The sequence below is a fragment of the Cololabis saira genome, chromosome 21 (assembly GCF_033807715.1).
Source record: "Cololabis saira isolate AMF1-May2022 chromosome 21, fColSai1.1, whole genome shotgun sequence".
NCBI classification, from domain to species: domain Eukaryota; kingdom Metazoa; phylum Chordata; class Actinopteri; order Beloniformes; family Belonidae; genus Cololabis; species Cololabis saira.
Window position 1 is genome coordinate 33,860,380 of NC_084607.1, and position 20,016 is coordinate 33,880,395.

The following is a 20,016-nucleotide window of genomic DNA, read 5'->3' on the forward strand; positions in this document are numbered from 1 at the left end:
CCAGGTAAAAAAACTAATTGAGATTAAAACCTCTTTTCCAAGAGTGACCTGGCCAAAATGCAGAGGTGTCAAGTAACAAAGTACAAATACTTAGTTACCTTACTTAAGTAGAAATTTTGGTTATCTATACTTCACTGGAGTAATTATTTTTCAGATGACTTTTTACTTTTACTCCTTACATTTTCACACATTTATCTGTACTTTTTACTCCTTACATTTTAAAAACAGCCTCGTTACTCTATTTCATTTGGGCCTTTAAATAAAAACTATCCAGTTAAATTGCTCCGTCCGGATAGAGTGAATTTGGTTGTGGTTGTTTCAGATGTTCTTGTCCAGTTTTGTTCTTACATCCGTTCCCTCAGATTCCTGCAACTAAACTTGGATGTACATTCCAGTAAAGGTTAGGATAAATGATAACATGCCTCTGAAGTTTGACTTTTTGCACCATTACAATACTTATAGGCAACTAGTCATCATATCTCCTGCTCTCTGAAACACATGTTAATGCTCAATAGTACACATATATGCTTCTTTAATATATTTGCATTATACTAAGATGCATTCATTTTCAATGCCTTTTGTCCTTAATGGCTTTCCCCCCTTACATTACTTTTACTTTGATACTTTAAGTCGTTTTGAAACCAGTACTTTTATTCTTTTACTTGAGTAAAAAACTTGAGTTGATAATTCAACTTCTGCAGGAGCATTTTTAAACTCTAGTATCTATACTTCTACCTGAGTCATGAATGTGAATACTGAAGACACCTCTGCCAAAATGGCAGCATAAAAACAATACAACAATACATACAAACACAGACAGTCAGTCACACATTCCGGGGAAACAATAGTAAAACAATAGTAAAATTTACACAACGGGGCAGTCACAAGAACCGAGAGAGCTAATTTCTCTGTCTTTCTCCTTCTGTCCTTCTGCGCATCATTCCAGGTTGAGGGGGCAGAAAACTTGAACGCCTTTTTACCCAGTTCAGTTCTGGCTCTCGGGACCTGCGTTTGAATAAAGTTCTGTGAGCGCAGGCCATAATGGCTGACGTTTCTACACATGTGCACGCACAAATATGTAGGGAGACGTCCCAAAATGGATTTATAAATAAAAGTCAGCCAGTGAGAGAGTCTACGGACAGGCAAAGAAGGACAATTGGCAGCAGCATACAAAAAACAGTGAACCTGATAGCTGAAACCAGTGATCAGGTAAATGCCTATTACTACATAATTATCCATATAGGTATATAGAAAATATAAATATTACATAAATATTATATCAATATATAGAAAATACAAATCAAATCAATTAATCAATCAAAGAAAAAGTGTTTGAATGCAAAAAATATTTGAGACTCAAAAAAATGCATTTGAATACTGTTTTTCTTTGATTGGAAATGTTTTCTTTGATAGAAGTGAAGTTTTTTTTGTTTGAAGAAACTTTTTTGATTGAAGTAGTGTTTTTTTGTGTTTGGGCCATATTATGGGTAGGACATTTGTGTCTTTATCATTTCATCAAAAAAGAAGTTGCTTCAAAAAGAAAAAAATATTTTCAATAAAAAAAAATCACTTAAATAAGGAAAAACTTTTTCAATCAAAGAAAAAAAGTGTTTGAATGCAAAAAATATTTGAGACCCAAAAAAATTGCATTTGAACACTTTTTTCTTTAGTTTAAAATATTTTTTTCGATTTAATGATTTTTTTATTGATTGGTCAGCCCATAGAGTCAGACATGTTTGAGTGACAAATATCTTTTTGCATTCAAACACTTTTTTTCTTTGATTGAAAAAGTTTTTTTTTATTGAAGTGATTTTTTTTTCATTGAAAATATTTTTTTCTTTTTGATCAAAAAAGTTGCTTCAAACTAAAGAAACCTCACTTCTATCAAAGAAAACATTTCCAATCAAAGAAAAGCAGTGTTCAAATGCATTGTTTTTAGTCTCAAATATTTTTTTACATTCAAACACTTTTTTTCTTTGATTGAAATCTTTTTTGTTTGAAGTAAATTTTTTTAATTGAAAATATATTTTTGATTGAAGCAATCTTTTTTTTGATTGAATAATTAAGACACAAATCTACCTCCATACACTAGAACCTACTAGCACCTACTCGGCTCTACTCATCTCAACTCGGCCTGGTTTCTTTTCCACTACAATTCAGCACCTGGAGCAGAAGTAGGAGGTTGGAGAAGCTGCTGTGAGTATTTGATTGTGTATCTAAACAAAGAAGACAACAACACTAAAGATGTAGAACCTGGAGGAGATGATAGATGTGCTGCTGGATCTGTGACTTGTGTTCGATATCAAGTTAAAAAATGAGAGTAAGAGAAGCTTCAAGCGGCCACGCTTTTTAATTTTATTTAGTTTGTCTCGGCGCTGCTGAAAAGTCAGCTGGAGCCGTGAGCAGCTATGAAGTGACAGAGCTCCTGGTAGATCTGGTCGTTCCTTATCTCCCGTCTAGATCCCTTTTTAATTCTCTCCTCAGCACCAGGTTTATGAACATCTGCACCTCAGAGTTGGATCACCAAACAGACTTTTGTGCTGCCATTGCTGGTTGAATAAAATGAACAAGAATCCGCCGTCAGAGTCTCTCTTCAGCTGATGTCACAGACTACGTTCACACTGCAGTCCTTAATGCTCAATTCCGATTTTTTCCCATATCCGATTTTTTTGTGTGGCTGTTCGCATTATCTTTTAAAATGTGTCCTATATCCGACACGAGTGTGAACGCATCGCGGCCTGAACTGACCCGCATGCGCAGAGAAGTGTGATGATGACAATGATGGATTTGCATCCAACAGGTGCCTATGAACTGCCAATTATCCATCAAGCTCCACAATTACCATGTTAACATTAAATCAGATAGATTTGTCAAGGACGTTTCTCTTGCATCTCTATCATTGTGCGGGCATGAATTCTCAGAGTTTTGCGGGAGCGGGCGGGAGCGGATGTAAACACTGCGGGCGCGGGCGGGAGTGGAACACACACGTTGCGGTCCGAAATGCAGCGGGAGCGGGATGAAGAAAACAGTCCCGCTATAGCAGGGCTCTAGCTCCGCTCCCCGGAGTGTCAGCTCTGCTCTCCGGCGTTCAGCTGCAGGGTTTATCACCTAACACACGGTCCAGCTCGTTGTAAAACGGGCAGGTTATGCGACCACGACCGCTTCGCTGAATTGAATCCTTAGCTTCTTTATTTAGTAGTATCCTTAAATTCAGCTGGTTGTCTCGTCTGATCTGAGGTCGTAGGCGAAAAAGAGGTGAGCGCGGGGGAGGAGAGGAGGAGGTGACCCCCGCCGTCTCCCGTGTCTCTCCCCCGCCGTCTCCCGTGTCTCCCCCGCGGCTCGGGGCTCTGCGTGTGACGTCAAAGTCGCATTAATTCCGACCTGGCTGTTCACACTGAGGTCGCATTGTAAAACATCAGACCTGTATCCGATTTAGAACCACATAGGCTACGTTCACACTGCAGCTCCCAAGTGACCCAAATCCGATTTTTTGCTCATATGTGACTCAGATCCGATTTGTTTATGACAGTGTGAACAGCACAAGTCACATGGAATCTGATCTTTTCAAATCAGATTCAGGTCGCTTCCATATGTGGTTCTAAATCGGATACAGGTCTGATGTTTTGCAATGCGACCTCAGTGTGAACAGGCAGGTCGGAATTAATGCGACTTTGACGTCACACAGAGAGCCCCGAGCCGCGGGGGAGACACGGGAGACGGCGGGGTCTCCTCCGGGCCGCCTCCGCCTCTCCTCCTCTCCTCCCCGCGCTCACCTCTTTATACGACCTCAGATCAGACGAGACAACCCGCTGAATTTAAGCATATTACTAAATAAAGAAGCTAAGGATTCAAATCAGACAAGCGGTCGTGGTCGCATAACCTGCCCGTTTTACAACGAGCTGGACCGTGTGTTAGGTGATAAACCCAGCTGAACGCCGGAGAGCAGAGCTGACACTCCGGAGAGCGGAGCTGGAGCCCTGCTATAGCGGGACTGTTTTCTTCATCCCGCTCCCGCTGCATTTCTGACCATTACCGCCCGCACCCGCAACGTGTGTGTTCCACTCCCGCCCGCGCCCGCAGTGTTTACATCCGCTCCCGCCCGCGCCCGCAAAACTCTGAGAATTCATGCCCGCACAATGATAGAGATGCAAGAGAAACGTCCTTGACAAATCTATCTGATTTAATGTTAACATGATAATTGTGGAGCTTGATGGATAATTAGCAGTTCACAGGCACCTGTTGGATGCAAATCCATCATTGATCATCACACGCCTCTGCGCATGCGGGTCAGTTTTGGGCCGCGATGCGTTCACACTCGAGTCGGATATAGGACACATTTTAAAAGATAATGTGAACAGCCACACAAAAAAATCGGATATGAGAAAAAATCGGAATTGAGCATTAAGGACTGCAGTGTGAACGTATATGGAAGCGAATCTGATTTGAAAAGATCAGATTCCATGTGACTTGTGCTGTTCACACTGTCATAAACAAATCAGATCTGAGTCACATATGAGCAAAAAATCGGATTTGGGTCACTTGGGAACTGCAGTGTGAACGTAGCCTTGGGAGCTGCAATGTGAACGTAGCCATCCTGACTCAGATGGTGGAAAAGAACCAAACTGAGCGGAGCCGAGCTGAGTAGGTACTAGTGGAAAGACTTTTGAATTCTATTTTATTTTAGTTTTGTTCATTTTTTTCTTAAAAAAAGATTAAATAATTTCCTGATGCAGTAATAAATAATTTGTGACATGTTTTGGTAAAAGTGCAATAAGAACTGGACAAATCCTCTGTGATATCCACACTACTGAAGATGCTTCTGAACTGAAGCACGTTTTCCTCCTCTGGTGCCATGTTGCAGATGAGAGGAAGAACAGACCTCGAAGCCGGCTGCAACACGCCCATTTATGTATTTGTTTATTTATTTTTGTAGCTGTACTAGACTATAAATATGTTTATTTCTGTTAAGTGCTGATTACAAATAATATAATATATTACAAATAATAGCACTGACCAAAACACCTGCAGAAATACTGCAGGAATGACATAGCAGCAGTTAAATGCAGCCTTCTGTAAGCTTTAAATATCCACTGGGCTTACATCAAATACATCAAAACACAACAATAAAAAACACTTTTCTGAACTTATCAATATGACTCTGTCCTTCACAGGATAAGTAAAATGGATCACTGCAAAAACTCACAATCTTAACAAGAATATTCGTCTTATTTCTAGTTAAAATGTCTAATTTTAGTCAAAAAAATCTCATTACACTTAAAACAAGACTCATCACTGGAAAAAAAAAAACAATTTTCACCTGTTTCAAGTAGATTTTCACTTAAAATAAGTAGAAAAATCTGCAAGATTTTTTTGCTTGTAATAAGAAGATAAATCTTGTTCCACTGGCAGATTTCCCTACTTATTTCAAGTGAAAATTTACTTGAAACAGGAGAAAATTGTCAAATAATTATTATTTTTCTGGTGATGACTCTAAATGTTGAAATAGCAGTAAAACCACATTCATTGATGAAATGACATAAGGGATGGAAAGGAGGGATGGCAGTTTTACAGGGGGGATGATTTGGACCGTTTTTATTTCAAGGGGGAGACCATCCATCCCCCCTCATCTCGAGTACTGCTTATAAGTTATAGTGCTCAGGGAGGCTCAACAAAGTTTGTTGGTGTCATTCTTTCAACCCAGACCTGTTGTCTTCCTGCATAGTTTATTAGATGCAGGTGGCCCCTGTAGCCACGAGGGGCCCGAGCTACAAGGTCAGCGTCAATATCTGGTGTTGGTGGAGAAACAACTCATCTTCACTTCCATCCAGTTCTGTTAAATGATATGCAGTTCAGCTTAACTCAGTTCAGTTAAAGACATTCTTTTTCATGGAATTTTATCTATCCCTCTTCCTCTTGCCGTTTTAACATTTAATGACTAAGTTTGACTATCCAGAATTGCAGATACTGTATCTACAACTGCATTTTGACTAGTCAGAATTGTCATTCAAGATATCTATAACGTCATTTTGACTAGTCAAAACTCTAATTCAAGATATCTGTAATTACATTTTGACTGGGAAGAATGGAAGTTAACGATATCTCAAATTTGAGATATCTCTAATTAAAATTCATTACAAGATATAAGATATCTATAACTTCATTATAGATATCTACAATTAAAATATGACTATCCGTAAGTCGAGTTTGAGATATCTACAACTTCGTTCTGACTAGTCAAAATTTAATTTAAGATATCTAAAGAGGACGATGTAGATATCTTGAATTGAGGGGAATTCAAGATATATCTTGAACTGGAATTATGACTAGTCAAAATGAAATTGTAGATATCTGAAACTGGAATTACAGCTAGTCGTTGCAGTTGCAGATATCTGTAATTCAATTTCGAGGAGACCGCAGCTGGGGAGATCCACGAGAAGGGCCCGGCGCGGCCAGAGTCGCCGCCGCCGACCCCGTACCCGATCCCCCCCGCCGGTTGGCTAATTCCAAGGCTCTGGCTCGCTTTATTGGTTTACAACAGCGTCAGTTTAATGCCTTAAGCCTGATTTATGGTTCTGCGTTAAATCGACGCAGAGCCTACCATAAATCAGGCTTTACGTGAGAACGCATGCAAATGTTTTTTTGTTCTTTATTAGTTTTCCTAGTTTTCCAACTGCGGAAATCCGCCTAGAGACGGATAACTTTAATCCCTGCTTCCTTGTTTAAGGTATCCCGGTAAATTCCAGTTCCTTTCCGGTATTTTAACATCTTTTTTCGCGTTCCGTCCGTTCACTTGGTGCTACACTGCTGTTTGTTTACGGAGCTGCAACATGGCCGCCGCGTCCCAGAAGCTGCGAGTGACGTCAATGCGTTTTCTCAAAACAACGACTCTGATTGGCTGAAACGAAACAACGACTCTGATTGGCTGAAACGAAACAACGACTCTGATTGGCTGAAACGAAACGCTCCTCCCTAGAAATGCGGAAGTCGAGCGAGTAAAAAAATAAAACAGTAAAAGAAGCTGCCGTGGTTCAGTCCGTACCGACGCTACCAAGAGGTGAGTTTCTGTTGGACTCTATTAAACACTAGAGTGAATACAGCGCTGTCGGGGGGAGAACATTTCCCTCAAAATAGACCATTTTATGTCTCCGGGACGATAATCCTACATTTCCCATCAGGCAACACTCGAGTGGTGGTCACGTGTTTGGAGGAGATGGACCGGGATCAGAACCAGGACCAGATCCAGGACCAGGATCAGAACCAGGATCAGATCCAGGACCAGGATCAGGAGTCCAGCAGGACCAAAGCGGACTCTTCCTCCGCTGGTCTGCAGGTCAGTGTTCAGGTCCACGTTCCCGCTCCTGATCATTATTTATTACAGCAACAATGGTGAAGATAACAGATTCACACAAGAAACATAAACGAACAAAAAGCACAAGGACAGCAAGGTAGAATAAAATAAAAAGAGCAAGGACTGAGTTATGGATGAGTACAGTTTCATGGCAACCCTATTCATATTATCAATCTTTTTCATAGATGTAAAGTAGTTGTTAAAAAATAAATAAAAAATGGTAAAGGAGGGAGTATTTCCACTCCACTTACAAGTGAGTATATTTATTTATTTATTTATTTATTGTAGATCCCCATTAGTCACTGCCTCAGCAGCGACTATTCTTCCTGGGGTCAATTAAACATTACAATGCAATTAAAAATAATATTGCATGCTATTCTGTATTAAACGAAGTAAAGGAATGGGAATTGCCTTGCAGATCTTTTCATATCCTTTTCTTGAAGTAGATATGTTACATTTCCTTTTAAAACATTCAAAGGACAACAATAATCCATCAGAGTTCACTAAGTCATGAGTCTAAAACAAAGATTTTTCTATTAATGGTAATAACCCTGTTATTCCATATTATGGAATTGTGAGGTGAGAAATTATGGGTAAATAACATCTTCCCAAATAGTAATGCTTGTTTGTGGAAGTTAGGTAACTTCACAGGAAGCTTAGATACTTCAAAATCACATTTAAGCAATAGAGTAATCCCTCCAATTTTATTAAATAGTTTGTTAGGAATATGGTACTGTATAGATTGAGGATGAGAGATGCATTCTTTCAACCATTTGACTCTAAAAGCTGCAACAACCTATTCAAATTCCGTTCTTAAACCACCATTTTCATATTCTCTGACTAGTTGCGATTTATGTAGATAATGGGTTTTGTATCTACGTAAAGTTAAATATCAACGAGTTAGAGGAGTTTAAGATAATCCTTTAATAGTCCCACAGAGGGGAAATTTGCTTTTGTAGAGGTGTATAGAGAATGGCAAGGGTATATTAGTCTTGAAAACCCTTCTGTTTTGGCTAAAAGGATTCGACCCAATACAGATAAGTCTCGTGAGAGCCAATGATTAAAATAATTTTGAATAGCTTTCAATCTGGGAGTAATATTCAAATCATTTCTAATAGATACATCTTTTGTTATTACTAAACCGAGGTATTTGACCTCATTTTTTTTTTTTTTCCTTGTCTGCACACATATTAATGATTGATACCATGCGGGTAAAAAACCAAAGGCATATATATGTGCATTATTACTATATTTAATATATATACATATATATATATATATATATATATATATATATATATATATATATATATATATGCATACATTTGCATACACATACATAAATATACACATACAAACTTCTTTTTTTTTTGAGGGGGGGTGGTGACATCCACTGCCAATCCAGGAAGCAGGAACACACGGGGGCACACGTCAATCACTGGAAATCTGCAACAAAAACCACAAACAAAACACAAAACCAACACGGAGCCGACCAAAACACGAGCAGTAATCGACCCAAATCACAGTCTGAGCTAAGCTACCGCTAACTAACCCCAAAAACTACAGAGCGTGTGTGTGTGTGTGTGTGTGTGTGTGTGTGTGTGTGTGTGTGTGTGTGTGTGTGTGTGTGTGTGTGTGTGTGTGTGTGTGTGTGTGTGTGTGTGTGTGTGTGTGTGTGTGTGTGTGTGTGTGTGTGTGTGTGTGTGTGTGTGTGTGTGTGTGTGTGTGTGTGTGTGTGTTAGATAGATAGTAGTGGGGGGGGGGCAACCCCGCCACCCGCGAGACCAGGGGCCGACAAGGAAGAACCCGGAACCCAGGCCACCAGCAACCCCACAGAAGGGAGAAATAGGAGGGAGGCAACCCACCGCCAGCGATGCATGCAGATTGGGTTTCAACAATTATTTTGTTTATCCCTTTTTTAAGTCTATTAGCATAGACGTACAATAAAAGCTTGTAATCCACACAGAGAAGAGTAATAGGCCTCCAATTATCTAAAGATAGTTTGGCCCGGTTTCCCAGATGAGTTAAGTAGTTCTTAACAGTGAAAGACTTCTTTCAAACCTTCTTAAGGAGCCTGTGAAAGAAAATCGCGTTTCCCAGAGTTGCTCTTAGCTTAAGAATCTCTTTCATTAAGAAGGAAATGAAAGATGCTGCTGACCCAGTCTTTACAACCATCTTAGTGAACAAAGACTCACAGATCCAGCTGCGTCAGGCAAATCAATATCACACCAAGCAATGAGATATTAAAACAATACACCCCGCACAAATTTTGATCTATTTTATACTTTAGATTTATATTATTTAGCATTCATTGATGACAGCAAAGGAAAAAAAAAAAGAAAAATAAGGAATAACAAGTGTGTTCCTGTATATGCTTTATGCGCACAAATAAAACGATCATCATGAATATCTTTTATTTAATAATTTGGCTGCTATACAGCATGTTCTCGCTGCAAATCAACCGCGTCGCCGTGCGCGAAGCAGAACTGTTTACATGAACGCATTCGTGCGTCAGCACTTCAATCCCCTGGACGTGCTGTCAGACCGGGCTGTCCAGGCAGCCGTGACACCGATCCTCCTGCCCGAGCCCGAGCACCTTATGTGTGATGACAGGGAATTAGTGCATTGAGGAGCAGCGCTGCGTGTCTCCACCAGTGTTGTGCTAGTTACTGAAAAATAGTAACTAGTTACCGTTACTAGTTACTTCATTAAAAAGTAACTCAGCTACTTAGACCAAAAAGTAATGCGTTACTATGAAAAGTAACTTTTTAGTTACTTTAAATAAAAACATTATTTTAAATGCTCCCATTTCATGCCCATCTAGCCTTCATTTCAGCAGGTACTGTATGGATTTACATTGTGCATCGTGTTCTGCATTCTAAACAGTCTCCCCGCTTCTTCACTTCCTGTGTCAATAACGTTGGTTGCTTAGCAACAAGCTGAGAACGGCCAATGGGCTTCAGCAGCAGCTGAAGAACCGGAGCCTTTGATGAATCGTTCATTACAGTCCTCAAATATAACAAATGGTGTTGGTTTATAAGAATCTTTTTGCCCAGAAGAAAAAAGAGCGAAGACAACGACCCATAATTATTTTCTTCTCTTGAAAAACCACAGACCGAGGCTTTAGGATAAAAAGAAGCTACAGCGCGAGTCGGGATGCGGCTCAGAAGAGCAGGGAAATACGTGCGAGGCGGGGCTGATCTCTGCAATTTGAAGCCCTCTATAATTGTAAAAAGAATTTCACTTATCACGGGTTCTTTTTGGAACATAACTCCTGCGAAAAACCAGGGATTGCTGTAATTCCACGTTGCAAAACTCGCCTTCTCATGCACACACTACGTTTCCTCCGGTCTCCGCGTGTGGGGAAAAACAGCTTCACTGTAGCCAGAAATAACGGAGTAATGCACCGTTTGGTAGCGGTAATTGCGTGACTGAATTTAAAAATGAATGCGTTAGAGTAGGCTATTAGTTACCGCAAAACTAACGGCGTTACTGCAACCCGTTACTAAATAACGTTAGTCCCAACACTGGACTCTCCACACATCCGAAAATACAACGTTGATTAGTGAAAACGGTCAAGCAGCTAAATAAACTTCAGAATATTTTTTTGAGGTGAAGGATTCTGTTTTACTAGTCAGGAGGATACATTGTGGTCCTATATGCTGAATGATCGTTAAGTTAATTTCTCCTTTTGTCCATCTTTCACATTTAATAAAAACAATACATTCCCTCATTATTCTCTTACCAAGACTACTTCTTATTTAGTTGCAGTCTTGTTTTCATCATGAACAAGGGTCATTGAATTATATTTATCATCTTAATGTTTCATTATAACGCACAGGCAGCAGGGAATTAGTGCGTTAGGTAGCAGTGCTGCGTGTGAAAATGCGCTGATAGTGATCGGTGATCGATTTGCCTGGCATCGATTGATTTGGTTTCAGAACCGGACAGCTCCTCTAAAGAGCTTCTGAAAGAGCGAAACTAAAGGACGGTGTTAAGAAGTCATCTGGGAAACACCCGTATCTTAGGATACCTTCTTAGTTGAAACCTTCTTTGAACCTCTCTTAAATCCTTAAGAGAGGTTGGATCTGGGAAACCCGGCCTTTGTCTTTGTTATGTTTGGGTATAAGTGCGATCATGCCCCGTTTCATAGTTGGAGACATAGTTGCTTATACATTCCTTAAAGGCATCATGAACCAAATCTCTAATTTCAGTCCAAAAATGTTTTAGAAATTCTGTTGTAAGACCATCTGGGCCCGGTGACTTTCCAACGGGCATCTGTGTGATAGCTGTGTTTAGCTCTGCTAAATTGATTTCAGCTTCTTATATCATTTTAAAGTTATCGTCAATTTTTGGGGTCCAGCCTTTTATCGAGTCCAAGAAAGTGTTTGAATCTTGATCAGAAAACTTAGAGCTATATACATTTTCATAAAACGTAGATATGTGATTATCAATCACGTCCTGGTCTACACATAAACTGTTTCTAAATTTTAACTGGATTAAAATCTAAAAAAAAAGAACATTTATAAAAAATGTTTATGATGATCGCCGATCTACAAGCTCATAATGCAATGTGACATGTGAGCTTGTAGATCTGCTGTTTTCACTATTTTGGGTCCCGCGTAATCTTCAAATGTATATTTTGGGTCAGGGTCAAAAAAGTTTGAGAACCACTGAAAGTGCTTACAGTGTCACAGTCTGGCCTGGGTGTGGGTGTGTCTAGTTCTGCTCCCTGCCTGTAAAGTGTGAACACCTGCATACAATCACTGGCAATCATGCCAGCAGTATTTAAGCCCCAGTCTCACACCAGTCTTTGCCAGATTGCCTTGTGTGTGTACTCCCATTCAGTTGCCACAGTAAAACATACCATGGACAAAATCAGAGATACTATTAAATACCTGAATCCAGATCAGGTCCCTGTCATAACTGCAGAACAACCAATCTATGCACTTGCAAAACAAGTGCAGTGGCAATGGCCTGAACTGTATGGCGAAGATCAATTTGTTGTTATGTTTAGGGGTCTCCACATAGAGATGGCTGCCTTGAGATCTCTTGGTACCCTGCTCCAGGACAGTGGGTGGATAGGAGCTCTTGTAGAGGCGGGCGTGGCTTCTTCTGGAACAGCAGAGTCCTTTCTTTCTCCTTCACATGTGAAAAGAACACACCAAGAAATTTAAAATTTAAAATTTTATTACTAGCGTACAAAGCCCAAAACAACTTAGCTCTGCATTATTTGCAAGACCTGATAGTGCCTTATGTTCCTGGCAGAGCTCTCCGTTCTCGGAGTGCAGGTTTACTCGTAGTTCCTAGAGTATCCAAATGTAGATTTGGAGGGTGGGCGTTCTGCTATCAGGCACCATTACTATGGAACCAACTTCCAATCTGGGTTAAGGAGGCTGACACCACCTCCACCTTTAAAACTAAACTTAAAACCTGTCTGTTTAGTAAAGCCTATAGTTAGTGTTTACCTCTAGCTGGTGTTGGTAAATCTCTAGGTAGTGTAAACTCTAGTGTGTTAGAGTCAGTAGTCATAGTTGCAGCTATAGAACAAGACTATAATAGTTAGTCTCAAATATAGCTTTGTGGTAGATATGCTGATACAGGCCTATGCTGCAGGGGGGCACCGACATGATCCACTGGGTGGTGCCTCTCACCTTTCTTCTCCTCTCCTCTTCCCTTCCTCTCTTTTCCATTTCCATTTTTATTTATTATAAGTATCTCATAGCCATCATTTTTGTCCATCGTTCCTATAGTTTCTTGTGCTGGCCCCCCTTTTTTCTCTTTTGTGCATGTTTGCAGGCCGGAGCTTCGGGAGCTGCGTGCTGGCCTGCCGTTTTGGCCTCCAGTGCACACACCTGTGTGCCTGCAATTGTGATGATTAGAAAAAATGTGATGGCTTCCTTTGCAGTGGGCACCATGATGATGTTTTTGGATGACCGATGACACCATCCCTTTGCAAAAAATGTACACAAACTTTTTCACTGTCAACTTGTGCACGCCGAACTGGTTTGCCACAACCCTATACTCAGAACAACTGACCAGCTTGTAAACAACAATCGCTCCAGCGTTCATCAACAAATTTGCGCACTGTATGGCTTCCTTGATGTATTATTTGCTGCCGTCGTCGTTCTTCTATCATCACTGTAGCCAAAAGATCCGTTGTTCTTTTCATAATCACAACTAAGAGGTACATAATGCACAAAATGTACGTTGCTGTAGCCTCGTCCAGGTTGTTGTACGACATCTTTCTTTCTTTCTTTGTTGTTGTTAAGTGGAGGTCAACCGGAGGTGGCTCTTTGTTGAAATGGTTACAATGGTTACAGTGCCACATAGCGTAACAGAGTCAGCCATGCTCTGACCATTTATCCGATTCTCTGAACAGCATGTAAACTCAGCATTTTGGTTTGTGATAAGTGAACAGTGGCAGCAGGTCTCCGGGGGATGATGGGTTCCCCACAGATCTCTATAAGGCATTCTCAGATCTGCTGGCTCCAAAGCTTCTCACCGTATTTCAGGATGCGTATCTGTTACGGCCCCTAACAGGCTCAATAAAGAGGTCGAACATAATTACCAGAAGTCAAGTAGTTGCGTTATAAAAAAAATTAGTTTATTCATAAACAAACAAAAATGAACTCCAAACCACAAAACAACAATTCCTAACAAACGATGATGAGCCAGCAAAAGAAACAAAGGAAGGGAAAGAGACACAGACCAACCCACAAAGGGCCGTCAGATCTGGGCTCTTCCCTCTACCCTAACCAAGTAAACAACCAACTAAACCTATCAGAAACAAAAAACCGGAAAAACATGACAACTGGACCCATCAGAATTAAAGTAGAAATTATAACAAACAACACAGGCTGCTGCTGCTGACGGATGGTGGAAGAGAGAGTGAACCAGGCTCCAACCTCCTCATTTTAAAGCAGGGGTCCTCAACCTTTTTCCAGTGAGGGCCACATAACTTTTCCCACCTCTGATGGGGGGCCGGGGTCAGCTTGTAACAAGAAAAGTGTGATGATCGCAGGGGTGCCTACATTAAACATTTATTGTTTCCATAATAAAACCACACATTAATAACCATTTCTGAGACCCTCTCTGGGTTCTTCACAAAAAAAAATGTCAGGAAATGTATAATAACACTAGTTATGAAATAAATAAAATCAAATAACCCTCTCTGGGTTCTTCACAGAAAAAGTAAGGAAATATTTTTCACAGAAAATATATAACAGTAGGCCTATTTATGGAATCAATAGTAACCAAACAAAACAACCCTCTCTGGGTTCACAGAAAAAAAGTTTCTGTTGTGCTGTTCACAATCTTTTGATAAGAACAGAATTAAATCACTCATATGAGCAGTCTCTCCCAAAGTTATTGTGTTCTTTAATTTATTATCCAGTGTTGTAGGCTCGCCCAGTAGACACCACTGCAGGCTCTCTCTCATCAACTTCCCTCTGAAAACCACAAAGTAAGCAGGCAGGCTTAGAAACCAAACTAAAGTAATGCAGCACCTACACAGCACAATACATTTCAACAATACTAGTATGGTTGTGGAGATGGATTTTATCCCAGTAGAGTAGGCTAAAATAGATTTTATTATTATTATTATTATTACCCTTATTAGAAAAGTGATATAGGCATATAGAAAAGTGAGCTTACCTGTACTGTAGCTGTGTTCATCAGTGTGAACTTTGTGCTTGCATCTGGCTGGTGAGGAGTTGGATGTCGGGTTCCATGCTAGTCACAGCCAGTCGCAAACTCTGATGCAGATGTTGATCTGTCAATCTTGATCTCGTCAGAGATTTCAGGAGTTTCATGCGTAAAAAGGTTTGCTCGCAGATATACGTGCTGCCAAAAACCGTGGACATCTTCATTGCCTGTTTTTTTATGTTCGGGTAGGTGTCAGGGAGGGCGGCATAGAATCCAATGAGATCGTTAGGCTTGAATTCGTCTTTCACAGCATCACAGGTCTGTAGCTCGGCCAGCTCAAACTGGTAAGAAGGCTCGGCTTCATTGACGACGGCAAGAAAGGGGTTCTGAAAGAGACGGATTTTTTTGGCATGAACATGTAGTTCGCGGAACCGCACACCGAACTCCGCCGTCACCATTTCCAGTGCTTACACGCACTTTGCAGCTGGGAAAGGGACCGCTGGCTTCTCTGCAGAAAGGCTTTGGGTAGCAGGGAGATGGGCGAAGTTACACTTTTTCACTTGTTCCAAAACCAGCGCCAGTTTCACCTCAAATGCCTTTATGTGGGAATACATGTCGCTAATGAGTTTCCCCTGGCCTTGTAGCTGCAAGTTAAGCCCATTTAGCATTTCTGTCACATCTGTTAAGAATGCGAGGTGCCATTTCCACACTGGGTCGCTCAGCTCTGGGACTGTTTTGCCTTTTGATTGAAGAAAATTGTTAATTTCGGGTAGCAGCTCATAAAAACGCCTCAGAACTTTGCCGCGGCTCAGCCATCGGATCTCGGTGTAGTACAGCACATCTCCGTACGCAGACTCCAGTTCAGACAGGATTTGTTGGAAGTGCCTGTGTTTAAGTGCATTTGCTCTGATGGCGTTTACGCATGACACCACAATCTTCATTACGGAATCCCATTTTAGCACTTTGCAGCACAGTGCTTGCTGGTGGATTAGGCAGTGTACCTGTAGCGGTGCGGAACCGGTGGTGGCTTTCTCTCTGGAAGCAGAGAAAGCGTATGATAGAGTGGAGTGGGAGTATCTGTTTGCAATACTTGAACGGTTTGGGATTGGTAGTTCATATGTCAAATGGGTAAAGCTGTTATATAGATGTCCAAGAGCAACTGTCGTCACAAATGGGAATATTTCTACTCCTTTTAATCTTTTACGTGGGACCAGGCAAGGATGCCCCCTGTCCCCTCTGATCTTCGCCCTGGCCCTGGAGCCACTAGCAGCAGCCATCAGGGGCCACATCAATATTGAAGGCATAGTTTCAGGACAGAAAGAACACAAATTGCTTTTATATGCGGATGACATTTTATTGTTGTCAAATAACCCAGAAACTGCAATTCCACAGGTTCTGTCATTGATTGGCTCTTTCTCGCATATATTAGGCTATAAGATCAATTGGTCTAAATCCGAAGCTATGCCCTTGTCTAAATTAACCCCCCCGAGTATTCGAAGTAACAGGCAATTTAAGTTGCTTCCGACTAGGCTGGTTTATCTAGGTATTGTGATTATGCCTGGATTGGAAAACATAATGAACATGAATCTGCTGACCCTTATCCAAAAAATTGAAAGTCACTTATTAATTTGGGCTAAATTGGGTCTGTCACTGATAGGTAAGATAAATATCTTAAAGATGGTTATAGTACCACAGATGAATTATGTAACATATATGCTACCTCTGGAGTTTCCGCCCCCACTTATTGCTAGATTTAACAGAGCCATAAGTAGTTTTCTATGGGCAGGCAAGAAACCATCTTTTAATAAGAAGAAACTGTATGCATCAGTGGGGGAGGGGGGCTTGGGTGTCCAAGAGTAGATTGGTATCATTATGCATTCTCACTAAGTCAGTTGTCTAAATCAAATATGTCAGATGCCTGCGCTCCTGCATGGGTAGCAATGGAAAAAGAGCTAGTGGAGCCCTGCTCAATACAAGCTTACTCAGACTCAGGATCTCTGCCCTGAACTGGAACAGCTGCTCCAGTTCAGACCAACATGATGCTTTCAGCTGGAGCTGCTGACAGGTCGGACATCTCTCTGTCGCCATGACGACCATATGGGACGACTATTCGAGATAAAAGCCAGATCCTAAAACATCCCATAACTGGGTCTGGACAGAAAAACATTAAAATACATTTTGCAGCGAAGAACCAGTTCTGTAAAGTTGTCTTTTAAAATAAAACTAAGATGTCACTAAAAGGTTGGTTGGTACGAACTAATGTGACTCAGCAATGAATGAATAAAGTTGTTATTGAATGTTTTGTCGACTTTCAGAGTCTGATATCGAGTCGGCTGGAGGTGCAGTGGAGAGTCAAATTGTATCCTCTACCATCCTTCTGATTACACCTTTGATTTGGCTGTCAGTCTGTGAGTGTTGTAATATTGAAATGTTTTTCTATACAGTACACTGATCATTTTGATTAGTATGTGTGTTCGATTGTCACTACATGGTTTATGATGAGGTACCACATGGTTGTCAAATGAGTATGGCATGGTCAGAATGTCCGTATCAACTTAAGGCCATAATAAATAAAACATATAAAATTAGCCAATTAGACTTACAACTTCCCGCTAGGATAATAGATTTATTGAATCTAAGCACTTTAAAGTTGTTATAAAAACTCTACAGGTTAGTGTCTAAACTGGACAATTCAGTCTCTCTCCCGATCTCCAAGTGGGAGGCGGATCTCTCTCTTAACACCGACCAATTTTCTTGGTCACAAATATGCTTAAATACGTTTACTATGACTAAGAACCCAAACTTACAACTTATACAGTACAAAGTTCTTCATAGAATACACTATACTGGACAAAGGATGTTCCAGATGGGCTTTGTAACCTCTAATATCTGGGTCCAGGGATCGGGCCTCCCCTGGCCGGGGGGTGCACGGGCTGGCGGGGTGGCGGGGTGGCACCATTCCCAGGTGTCTATGTCTTATGTTGTCAGTATGAATGGGGGGATGTTGGACCGTTTCCCCCTCCGTCTGGGGGCTCCGGCGGCGCCCGTGGAGGTACGGTGGGGCCCTGGCCTGGCTCGGAGGGCCGGCCCCTGTCTACTGGATGGCCGGTGGGGGAACGTGGGTGTCTTACCAGGGCCGGCTCTGCTGGTCCTGCTTCCTGGCTTCGGCCTCTGTTCCCCCTCCTTCCCCCCCTACAAGATTCATACGCACATAGGCGATGGGCGGGGGCTCCGGGTCGTGGGGGGCATTGTCCCGCGTGGCCCGGCACTCCCGGCCTCACGGTTTTAACAGCAATGTAGACACTGCACATTCAACACTTAATAAATACATTTGACAAGGACACGTAGTTCGGGAGGGGGGGGGGGGGGGGGGGGGGGGGGGGTCGGTGTCAAATCGATACTTGGCCTCCCCCTCCCTGTTTTTATGGCATTAATCACATGCACTCAACACCAGGGGCGGGAGGGGGTCCCACATCACCCGCGTTCCCTCGCCGGCCTGGGATAGGTGGGTCGGGATGCCCGGGCCTGGCGGGGCTCGCCGTGCAGCCTGGGGTGCCTTCTTGCGGTGCTGGACCCCCCGGGGAGGGGGAAACGGTGCGTGACTGTGTGTCTGTGTCGGTGAGAATGCGGTGTGGAAGGGTCCTGCCATGGAGGATTTGAGCCTCCATTGGCAGGACAACAAAACTTAATAATTTATCTATATTATATTATACAAAGATGGTTATTATTATTATTATTATTATTATTATTATTATTATTAATGTATAGTATATCTTATTATTAGTATAGGTATCGGATAGGTGAATGGATGAATGTCAATGGGATGCCTGGGTCTGGGGCCCTCCGTTGTCGGCCCGCGCGGGTATCGTCCTGTCTGGGGGGTTCCTTCTCTCGGGCCCGTCTCCGGCGCCCCTCTGGTCTTGGAGGGCCACTTTCGTGGGGGCGGGTGCTCCTGCCCGCGTCGGCGGCCGGGGCGGCTCTGTCTCTCCAGGCAGGCTGGCCCCCTGCCGGGTGGGGGTCGTTGGCCTGGAGGGTGAAGGCCTCCTGGCCACGTATCCGGCCGGACCGGGTGGCCGGGGATTGCCTGGGTCGCGGTCCGCCGCCGCAGGATCTCTGGCTGCTTCTTCCTGCGCCGTGGGGGCCCCGCCCGCGGGCACCCTCGGCTGCCGCCGGTGGGGGGGGGGGGGCCTCGCAGGCGGTGGATTGCCTACCTCCTACTTCTCCCCTCTGTGGGGTTGCTGGTGGCCTGGGTTCCGGGTTCTTCCTTGTCGGCCTCTGGTCTCGCGGGTGGCGGGTTGCTCCCCCCCTCCCCCACTATAGATGCACTTCAGGTGGCGCTTTGTTTGGTTTATTACACACACACACACATACATACATACATACATACACACATACATACATACATACATACATACATACATACATACATACATACATACATACATACATACATACATACATACATACATACATACATACACATAGCTACATAGACATATACACACTCACGCACACCACACACACACACATAGCCACAAAGACAATGTACACACACACGCACGCACCCACATATACACACACACACACGCATGATCATATACATACACGCATACACACACATAGACATACACGCGGGCTTGTTCACCTGCATGCTTGCTCTGTAGTTTTTGGGGTTAGGTAGCGATAGCTTAGCTCAGACTGTGATCAGATCTCAAGATTTGGGTCGATTGCTGTTCGTGCTTTGGTCAGCTCCGTGCCGGTTTCGTGTTTTGTTGTGTTTTTTTTTGTAAATTTCCAGTGATTGACGTGTGTCTCCGTGTGTCCCCCCCCCCCCCCACCCAAAAAAAAAAATCACTGGGTTGTATGTGTATATTTATGTATGTGTATGCATATGTATGCATATATATATGTATATATATTAAATATAGTAATAATGCACATATATATGCCTTTGGTTTCTACCGTCATGGTATCAATCATTAATATGTGTGCAGACAAGGTAAAAGAAAAAAAAAAGAATG